Source organism: Mercenaria mercenaria, chromosome 8 (genome assembly GCF_021730395.1).
Source record: "Mercenaria mercenaria strain notata chromosome 8, MADL_Memer_1, whole genome shotgun sequence".
Lineage (NCBI taxonomy): Eukaryota > Metazoa > Mollusca > Bivalvia > Venerida > Veneridae > Mercenaria > Mercenaria mercenaria.
Genome location: NC_069368.1, coordinates 61,124,836 through 61,136,508, shown reverse-complemented (window position 1 = coordinate 61,136,508; position 11,673 = coordinate 61,124,836). Strand labels below are relative to the sequence as shown.

General features: G+C 34.2%; 1 long non-coding RNA gene across 1 annotated transcript; it reads left to right on the top strand.

Moving 5' to 3' along the window:
• The first annotated feature begins 7,139 nt into the window (after positions 1-7,139).
• LOC123566256 (uncharacterized) lies at positions 7,140-10,606 on the top strand. Its single transcript, XR_006689400.2, has 4 exons — positions 7,140-7,688; positions 7,997-8,130; positions 8,590-9,330; positions 9,562-10,606. It is a non-coding gene; the product is annotated as an uncharacterized LOC123566256 (long non-coding RNA).
• The last annotated feature ends 1,067 nt before the right edge of the window (positions 10,607-11,673 follow it).

Below are 11,673 nucleotides of genomic sequence, written 5' to 3'. Positions count from 1 at the left end.
TAATTTTTGTTCAACCCTAATGAAACATGTTCAGAATATTTATTTCCATAAATTCACTAGATTAAACATGTTTACACTGTTGTGGTTTGTTTCTCAGGTGAGCATCATAGACCCATCTTGCCCATCTTGTTTTGCAGTCTTTTCTCATGAGCTTTTATAAATCATTGCGTCATTCTTTTCATTGATGATAATAACCGACAGTTTTAACTTGTAGCAATGAGCACAATCCCAAAACTCGAATTTTGTGAATAATCTTGTACATTATTCTATTTAGGGTAACATTCATACCGAATCTGATAAAAATGGGCCAAAAGTTTGATCTCTGTAGTGATAAAAAGCTTATCCTTTGATCTGACCCAGTAACCTAGTTTTTACCTAGATGACCCAATATCGAACTTGTACAAGATTCTATTGAGGGTAACATTCAGACCAAATTTGATAAAACTTGGGCAAAAATTTTAACCTCTGGAGTGTTATAAAGCTTTACTTTGATTTGACCTGGTGACTTAGTTTTTGACCAAGATGACCCAATATCAAACGTCTCTAGGATTTTATTGAGAGTAACATTCTGACCAAGTTTCATTAAGATAAGGCGAAAATTGTGTCCTCTAGAGTGTTAACAGTCAAATTGTTGACTACGGACGACGGACACAGGGCGATCACAAAAGCTCATCTTAAAATACAGTCATTAACGCATACACACAATTTTTTGTTTGTTTTTTCTTTAACTAGTGACCACGTTTCTGACCCAAAAATACCAATGTTAGAACTTAACCTAGATTTCATCAAGGAAACCATTCTGACTGAATTTTATGAAAATCCATTGTAAAATGCAGCCCCTGTCGCAAACACAAGGTTTTACTTTGGTTTGAAATTGTGACTTAGTTTTTTTAATATGACCAAATTTTGAGCTTGATGTAGATTTCATCAAGGTTATCACTGACAACATTTCATGAATTTCCAGTCTAAAATGCAATCCTTATTGCATACACAACGTTTTTCTTTGATTTGACCAGGTGACCTAGTGGATCTAAAATTATTCTTCAGGCTCCTGTGACCTTGACCTTTGACTAGTTAACCCCAAAATTGATAGAGGTCATCTACTTCGCATGTTCATTCATCTTAATAAGATTCAACATTCTTGGTCAAGTTGTTCTCAAGTTATTGATTGAAAAGAGTATTCTATGTTCAGCCCTCTGTAACGTTGACCTTTGATGGAGTGACCCAAAACCAAAAGGAGCCATGCATAGATCTAATCTGCAAGTTATATATTCCTATGAATTTTAAAAGGTTCCAAGTCAAGTTGTTCTCAAGTTGTTGACCAGAAATGGATTTCCTTTTTCTGTTCACTGTAACCTTGACTTATAATAGACTGACCCCAAAATAAATTGAAGTTGCATACTCTGTATGTCCAATCATCCTGTGAAGTTTCAACTTTCTTGGTCAAGTGGTTCTTAACTTGCTGGCTGGAAATTATTATACATGACAAGGCCCCTGTGATCTTGACCTTTAATAGAGTGAAGCAAAAATTAAAAGGGTCATCTACCCTATATGACCAATCATCCACTGAAGTTTTAATACTCTGGGTCAAGTGGTTCTCAATTTATTGATCGGAAAATTTTTCAATGTTCGGTCCCCTGTGACCTTGACCTTGATGGAGTGACCCCAAAAATAATAGGTGTTTTCTACTCCAGCCTCCTTTCCACCCTATGGAGTTTGAAGGTTCTAGGTGAAATGGTTCACCAGTTATTGATCGGAAATGAAGTGATGTACGGAAGGATGGACGGACAGTGCAAAAATAGTATGCCTCCCCCAGTGGGGGTTACACATAAATAAGGCTTCTAACGCATACACCAGCTAAATGTTGACAGACAGAAAGACAAGCGACCTACGTCGGACTTCGAGCGATCACAAAAACTCAACTGAGCAGGTGAGCTAAAAAAAAAATAGAATGACCCTTTAAAGCAAAAGTTTTATCCAAAGCATGACATCCAACTGAAAGGTGAGTTGAATAGCTTTTCTAATTACAATAGTTGAGCTAAAAATATGTGTTCAGGTCTTATTAATCCTAAAGTTTTGTAACTGATCTAATCCATATTATAAAAAAATTCGTAACAGATTTGCATACAACACAAAAGAAGGTACCTGTGAGAATTTTAGAATTCTTGAAGAAAGTCAAAGAGGGCTCAACTCAGGATACACCACATGTCACTGTGGAGGTATGCATAAAGGTCGATGGAGTAGAATGTAATGGACAAAAAATTATATCAATTAAACAACGTCATGAAAAGAAAATAAAACAGAAAATTAGCAAGTTAAAAAGTGCTAAGGAATAAGGGAAGATTTTCAATTAAGAAACAATTATAAGCAAAGCTGGGCTTCCACCCTACCTAATATCCTTTGCGCACAGGTAACGTAGTGAAACGTGTAAAATGTTTGCGTGCTCAAAAACGAGTAACTCTTTACAGTGAATGCCTATAACGCTGAACTGGGTTAATTGTACTGTGTTTAAAACATGACCCCATTATAGCGTAAGAAACCTGAAACTTTTTAACTTTTAATTCCTGAAATTGGAACGTTTATTACTTGTGGTTCTGAAAAGCGGACTTAAACTTTTCTTTCACTATTTAATATGTTACCTGTTAAATTCATGATACATGTTTTTTGTTAGGAATGTCTTTATTTAAAATACCTATTTGTATCGATATAAATCAATAAAATATCATATTTGCATTATTGAAGCATTCTTCACAAAACCCTAGAAATTCACATCACACATAATAAAGCCTTATAAGTCAACCATAAGACATATGTATATTTGGAGACAATATATGGGTTATCTCGATAAAATTGTGGAAAAGATCAATAAAGTCGATCTTACTGGTCATATTGGTCATTATTGATTACTTTTGAAATACGTACGTGAACGTTGTGGGCATGTTGGCAAAAGTAAGGACTCTTTATGCATTATAACTGAAAGAGCACTGTATCGTTGACGAACGTATATTTGGTTCTTACCCGAAAGAGCACTGTATCGTTGAAGAACGTAAATTTGGTTCTTACCCATAAGAGTACTGTATTGTTAAAGAACGTATATTTGAAACGGCAAATGAAGTCATTATAATGTAAATCTGCTCTTGAACTGATAAGCAGCGACAACAGAAAAAATGTATTTGGGTTCATTTTAACGTTGTTAAACGTACCTTTTTCCTGAAAATACGTGAAATCTTGCTTCCGGTTTTAAATCTGCAAAATAGGCAGTGTCTCATAACGCTGCAGGCAATCGTTGTAAAGGTTATCCCGGTTTTGAGGCAAGGACATTTTTACCCGTTTCAATACACTACAGGCAATCGCTGTAACAATTGTCCAGGTGCACACAGGATATACAAGATGGTCAGATATATTATTGCAAATTAATAATTTCATGATGGAAAGGCTGCAGAGCACAAGATAAGCATTTGGCGCATTTCGGTATTTACAATAACCAATCACTTTGTGGGTATCGGAAATTTGAATTGGGTAAACAATATGTTTTGAGAAGTAATTGGGTATTTGATAAAACTATTTGGGTATTTCACCAATCTTCACAAACATTTGAGTTATATTCTTCTTATGGCTTAAACTAATTGTCTAGGCTTACAGTATGCATGATATTTATCATTATCCAGGATTGACTAACTACAAAAAATATGTTAATGGCACCCTTCAGTGTTGAATATGAAATGTGATCTATAATAAATGTATTCTCTTTTTAAAATTGGTTTTGCATGCCTGTAAGCAATGAAGACTTTGTGTATTTTAATTCATAGTACAAAGATACTTTTTCAGTCATTTAATATTTTCAGTACGTGTGTGTGTGTTCGGGTCTAACGACATTATATCCCACCTAGACACATTATACCGGCCCCGGGCTGACGCGGTCGGAGATCGAACCAACGACCCCAACCGCACTCAAAGCGGACGCTTCACCACTAGTCTACCGAGGCTATTTCCTGAAATACATTTATTCCATACTTTTTTTAACTACTTTTAATGCATTCGGACATCAATTCATCCACAATATGTTTAATGATGTGTTCACCACAATATGCATTCTCCCATAAGATGTCGTCCAGTATTGGCGACACTACATCGTCACAAACAGACAACTGTAAATGTTGAACAGCAAAGTATCGCACTAATGTGCTTCTTTGTGCTGCAACAATGTTTTTTCTGCGATCTCTTTTACATCTCGTCCATTTTATCAAAGTAAAAACTGTTTACAAAGCATCCAAATCGTCCTGATCACCAACTGAATGGTCCTGTGATAATTCAGATAAAGAGCAGCCTGTTCTGTGGTAATGTATAATGTTCTAGTAATAAGGAAAATACGATACGCAAGTGATGTTTTAATGAATTGGGTATAAGGAATTCTTATTGTGTGTCAGTACTTACACTGTATGAATAATATTATGGGATTTCTGCATTTTTGTGAAAATACACATATATGTAACTTATCTGGAGCTCTGCAAGACCGAGTGAATGATTTCCTACGACATAAAACCGTAAGTGTATAACTAACATTGAAACACGATTTTGTTATACATTATTTGCAATAGCCACGATAAATAGAGGATACTTATTTGTTTTAGTGTAAGTTCGAATCATGTTTCACGGAGTGAACACTAAAATGCAATACTTTCACGAGTGGCACAGCCACAAGTGAAAATGTAAAGTATGGTGTTCACTAGTAAAATATATTTCGATCTTACGATGAAACAATCAAATGTTCTATTTATGTTATGCATCTTTAATGTTTTTAACCAAATTATATTCAGTTTGTTCGCGCAACGCCGCGTGCATCGCAGCATGACGTCATAGTTGTGTGACGTCAGGATATCTGTGTAGAAAATAAACTATAAATAGCTCCTCTATGTTTCCTGATTTCTTTTATATTTCATTGTGATAAGATGTAAATATCTATGATCCTTTTATTACTTTTATATATCTTTACATTCACTTATCATAATGAAATATAAAAAGAATCAGGAAGTGAAAACAACAGTAAGTGACTTAGTCAAGAACTACTCCACCTGTCTCGATCAGTAATAAAGGCAACAAGAGCTCATAGAACACAAAATGCGCCCTCCCACCCCTCCCCGCCCCCTTGATGCGTTCATTAATTGCTCAAGGAAAAAAATATATGCTCAATGTAAACAAAACTTCTACTGTTCTGGTTGAATCTGACCTTGACCTTTAACCCATAAATCTCACAAGATATCACAGAGTGATCTCGGCACCAACCACCGAGCAATTTTTGAATGTTCAAAACTTCAAGACTAGCTCAAGATAAAAATCAAGGTCAAATGTCATTTCGGTAAAACACTGTGCATGTCGTCCAAATTTGAAAGCTGTAGCAGAAATGAGAAAGTAGGGCACTAGGTCAATCTCAAGATCAAAGTTCATTTCGGTACACAAAACTATGGATATGGTCCAAATTTGAAGGCTGTAGCTTGTGAAATCTGAAAGAAGGTCACTAGGAAAAATCAAGGTCAAATTTATTTCGGAACACAAAATTATTCATGTGGTTCAAATTTGAAACCTGTACATATAAAAAGTGAAAGTAGGTCATTAGATCAATAACAAGGTCAAAGTTTGTTTCTGTACACAAACCTATGCATGTGGTCCAAATTTGAAGGCAGTAATTTCAGAAATGTGAAAGTAGGTCACTAGATCCCGATCAAGGTCAACTCCTGTCAAGGTTCATCTTGGCACTCAAAACAATTCATGTGGTCCAAATTTGAATGATGTAGATTATAGACATGAAAATTCTATTTTTTTCCCAGTTTAAGTTTATATGAATCATGTTACCCCCGGGGAGGGGACATATTTGACCCTAGATGAATAATTTGAACAAACTTGGTAGAGAACCACTAGATAATGCTACATTACAAATATCAAAGCCCAAGTCTTTTTGGTTTGAACAAGAAAATTTTCAAAGTTTCTCCTTGTATATGTCTATGTAAACCATATGACCCCAGGGCGAGGCCATATTTGACTCTAAGGGAATAATCTGGACAATTTTTGAAGAGTACCACTAGATGATGTCATATACAAAATACCGAAGCCCTAGGACCTGTGGTTTTGGACAAGAGGTTTTTAAAAGATTTTCCCTATATAAGACTATAAAAAAAATGTGATTCCTTGATGGGGCCATATTTGACCCCAGGGAAATAATCTGAACAATCTTGGTAGAGGACCACTAGATTTTGCTACATACCAAATATCAATGCCCACGGCCCTTTTGTTTTGGACAAGAAAATCAGAAGCAATTTATCTGTTCCTGGCAAATGTGACCTTGACCTTTGACCCAATGGCCTCAAAATCAATAGGGGTCATTCACTGGTCATGTCAAACCTCACTGTTCATTTTCCTGACCCTAGGCCATAGCGCTCTTGAGTTATTGCCCGGAAACCATATAACTGTTCCAGGGCAATGTGATCTTGACCTTTGACATACTGAACTCAAAATTGACAGGGGTCATCTGCTGGCCATGACCAACTTCCCTATTAACACGCATGATCCTAAGCCCAAGAGTTCTTAAGTGATCATTCGGAAACCGTTTTAATGTTCAGAGTCATTGTGACCTTGACTTTGACATACTGACTAAAATCAATAGGGGCCATCTACTGGTAATGACCTACCTCCCAATTAACTTTCATAACCCTAAGCCCAAGCATTCTTGAGTTATCATCCGGAAACCGTTTTACTGTTCAGGGTCATTGTGATCTTGACCTTTGACATACTGACCTCAAAATATGGGTCATCTGCTGGTGATGACCAACCTCCCTATTAACATTTATGATCCTAGACCCAATCGTTCTTGAGTTATCATCCGGGAACAGTTCTACTAATCAGGGCCACTGTGACCTTGACCTTTGCAAACAGATCTCAAAATCAATAGAGATCATCTGCTGGTGATGACTAACCTCCCTATCAAATTTCATGATTCTAGGCCCAAGCGTTATTGAGTTATCATCCGGAAAAGGATCGGTCTACATACCGACGGACAGACCGACCGACATCTGCAAATGTTATGGAATGTTATTTGGGGCTTATGGACGTTGACGTCGTTATCGAGAAAATACGTCTTTTTTTAATAAGCAATTCGACGTGTAAGCTTAGAAAAAATACTTGTAAACTGTCAAAAATGATTTGTCAATACTTTGAAATAATGTGAGACTTACAGAAATCTCCAACGACTCTCATTTCGTGGCTTGCAACCGGTGACAATTGAATTTTCACAAAATATTGATTATTCTGAACGACCTATATCATCATGTGAAAACGTGTATTTTCCGTTCGGTACTGCACAAAGTATGTTTTTGAAATGCGTCTATTTATTTTAGTTTAGACGATTCACCGATGGTTTAAAGTTGATGTTGGATTTGTTTGAACTGTCACAATCTAGCACTAGCTCACGTTTACCTAAGTGGTGTAGCTATTAAAACATGTGTACCAGATTGTGCTGCGAATCAGTGTTTTAAGTGTAAGGGGATCATAAATTTATTTCATAATTTCATCCATACTAATGGTGTTGCCATATATTTGGAGAAACAGAAACTTATTGAGAAAAAAGTACAAAGTCATAACTTTATATATATGGAGGATATTTGACGTGCCAAACATGTTGGATAAAATTTACTCAGGTTATTATTTACATCAGTTGTAAATTTCTAACAACTTATATTAACTTCCCGCAATGTTCACTTTCCGGATTTCTGAGTATGTACATGTGTTGTGAACGTCGTGGTCAAATTTCACGAGGGTATGATTATGACACTCTACCCATATGAATTGTTAGTGCATCCAATGAGTAGTTGCTTATTAAAAGATAAACTTCTGATCTTAAAAATTACTCTACATTAACAGGCGACCCGAAGCAATGTCAGTTTTTAATTACTGAATATACACAGTATTATCAAATCGGCTTATAAATTATTTTGTCATGTTTCAGGCAGTCCTCCATGCACTCTTGATGTTGAATACCATTATCCCTGGGATTTTGCTCAGTACGTGCATTATCCATATCATTTACAACAAGTGGGACTAATTTAGTTCCGTACCCTAAGGAAGCGCCATGTGTTTGGTGTAGGTACAGAAAGATTATGTATATGAATATTAAAATCTGACAGTTTTCATGCTCCAATACTGTATTAATCTCTTAGCATAGTAGCGGTGCTTATGTCTGATTCTGCCATCAAAGCAGATTTATATCAGGCTGCACATCTGTGCAGTCTGATCATGATATGCACTGTTTGTAACTGGGTCAGTAAATTATCAATGAATAATGATGAGTGTCCTGCATGCTGTCAAACTTTGTGGTCAGTGTACATCAAGATGAGCCTACATATCCATGCAGTCTGGTCTCCAAAGTGTTTAGTACTTTACTATTCAGTCATTAAATTATGATCTCCCCTTTGAATAAACTATAAACAGCATTGTCAAAATAGAATTACATTTTAGAAATTTGGCATTTTAATGGAAAATGCATTATAAACATGTATTATGTAAATATTATATTTTTTGGCCTTTTTGTGTTCTTTGCAGGCAAACAGACTTTTATTTTATTGATGAAAGTCAGCGCACTGGAAAAGGAGTGGAAAGTGTGGTGTCTAGGGCTCATCATTATTTGCATTTCTATGGCATAGGAGAAAAACATGCACAGGTTGTATAATACTAAAACAAAACATGTTATACCTTAATATATTTCATTGAATCTGACTATTGTAAAAAAGCAACACCTATTGGCAAATGGCACACTAAAGAGAACAGAAAGGTGCAAACAACTGCAGGCTAACTATGGTTTATGACATGGTTTTAAAATCACCAGCAGTATAATTGCAAAAATGCAAGCATTAAATTTTAAAGTGCTCGATTGTCAAAATATCAAGTTAATTTTATTTATTCTTTAAAGGCAATGCCACAATTATCAGATTAAGCATTGATGTACTTATAAACTCTTGTTGTATCTTAATACATAGGTAGATTAACTGGATTAGTTGACCATATAATGTAACACCTGAGTTAATTTTACCTGTAAATAATTGACCAATCATTGTTTGATTGGAGAAATGTATATTATATCTTTTTGAATAAGCTTACACCTGAACTGACTTTTGACTAGAGCACATGACATTTTATAAAATGCATAAAAGGACATTATAGAATATTTGGCAGAAGTTTATTTAAAAGAATCTTGAAATTTCCTAGTTAATTAGCAAGGCGATACTTTATGGTCAGAAGTATTTTCCTGTTTATTGAGCTTGTCACTGGAAACCAGATATCAGGGTAAGTGTGCATTTATTCACATTTTGAACTATAAAAGTTGTTTTATTTGTTTACTTTGTACATGGAAGATTTTATGAATATTTCTTTGCAGATAATTTCATGAGTAACCAGATGTAATATTGTAAAATCCTTTTTTTGTATATAACATACAAGTATTATGTAAAGTATTTCAACAATGATGTAAAATAGTATTTTATGTTTGATAAATGAATGTAAGGTTCCTGTTATTAGGTTGGTTGGAGGAGAGATACTCGTAGCTCTTGGTATTGGTAGTGGGTGCCTTCAACACGGCTTTGTAGCACAGTTGAGATCTTTGACTGATGTGGAGAGCTGGTATAGGAACGAGTACAGTAACTGAAACATTGTACAGTGGTTGGATGTTTCCGTCATAAGTATTAATGTCGGTGTCTGGACTATATTTAGATATTTATATGGTCGGAGTATTTCAATAATACTGAACAGTTTTCTACTACAAGAAACATTGACCAAATCTGTTGGTCGGAGTTGAACTAACTTTAGTGTTGATAACATTGAGGATCATGCATTGGTTGGTGATTCTAGAGACATTCAGTTCTTAAGACGGAAATGTTAGGTGGAAGTGTTGTTGGTTGGTCTAGATTTGATTCCAGGATTACAGAACTTTTCATTATTTAACAGAATATCTTTGTTTTATATGCATAATATACTTCATATTTAATTTGATTATTAAAAGATTGATCAAAGTTAATTAAATTTGTTAGGTGGTTATTGCAGTAGTAGAGCTACCCACTCTGGCCAATCCTGACTTGTGACATTGATCTTTTCTTTTTTAATTTAAAAATAAATAATCTTTATTATATGAAGCAAGATTTTCTTCCATTTGTACTCATTATTGTAATAATAAGTATTACAAATAACAAATATGACTATGATATCATTTTAGTAAAGGATAAAATCTGTTTAAAGAATAAATCTTATCGTGCTGTTGTGATGCATATTTTGCTGTTGTGATGCATATTTTGCATATCAAAAGGTTGAAAAATCTCTAGCAGTTTCACCAAAGGGGGTGTGTTTATTTACTTTTCTTCTTTATACGAAAACAAGCCTACTGACCCATTGCTTTTATTTGTTCATTGTTTTCAGCATTTTTTTCCTATACTATATGTACATTTGAAAAAAATCTATGAATGGAAACTGTAGGATTTATCTTGAATGAAGAAACATTGAAAAAAAGAATAGAAAACTTAAACAAATAATGTGGAAATATTTTACAGCAAATAATACCTATACTTATGTAGATAATTTGAAAAATATAGTGGAAAAAGATATTTTTATTATTATTATACCGAATTTATATAGCGCCCTTTTCATGATAAACACGTTCAAAGGCGCTGTAAAATATAACAACACAAAAGACAGTAGCATAAAAATAACTCCCAGACAAGCCAGTGAACATTCAAATGAATGTTCTGTTTTCTTTAATTTATACGGTTATTTAAAGATACCGAAGAGTAAACCAAAATTTAAAATTGGTGACCGAGTCCGCTTAAGCAAAATTTAACGACATCTTGAAAAAGGATATACACCAAACTGGAAAAGAAAATATTTAATACGAAAGGAATTCGTACTTCGTTTTCCAGAACATACACTATTAAAGACTTGAATAATGAAATAATTAAGTGTTCATTTTATGAGTAGGAACTTCTACACACTAAATAAGAGGTTTTTAGAATAGAAAAGGTTATTAGACGAGTTTATCAGAAAGAAAACGAGCTTTAGTTAGAAGGAACGGTTAGAGCGAAAAAGTGATAAGTTGGATTCCATTTAGTGGCCTTCAACAAATATAAAGAATTCTAAAAGTGTATTATATGAATGTGTAACATTTTAATTTCTGATGGAATAGAAATAATAGACCAATTAATTATTCAACTGACTAAACTTGCTACTGTTTACAGTTTTGTGGAGGAGTATGTTCTGTATTATTAATCATAGCAGGTGTGCTTGGTTGCTCGGCTGCATTAGCATTTGTTCCTGCGCATCTTATATTTGTAGCAGATGCTGGCGCTCTTCCATCAGTAATTACTTAATTTATTTATAAATTAAAAGCTGAAGTCAAAACAAAACATTTTTTTTTTCAAATTTACATCATCACAAAAAAAAACTGATAACAAAAGCACGGATTGGAAAATAAAATAAAAATGTTAAGATAAGAAATATTGAAGATATTTTTACAATATTGTTACAAATGCAGAAAGAAAAACAACTATTCAATGCCTCTTGAATTGCATATATATAAAAAAATAAACTTAACGGATATAAATATAAAAAAGAGGAAGAGTTGTATTAAATATATTTATTTCTTTA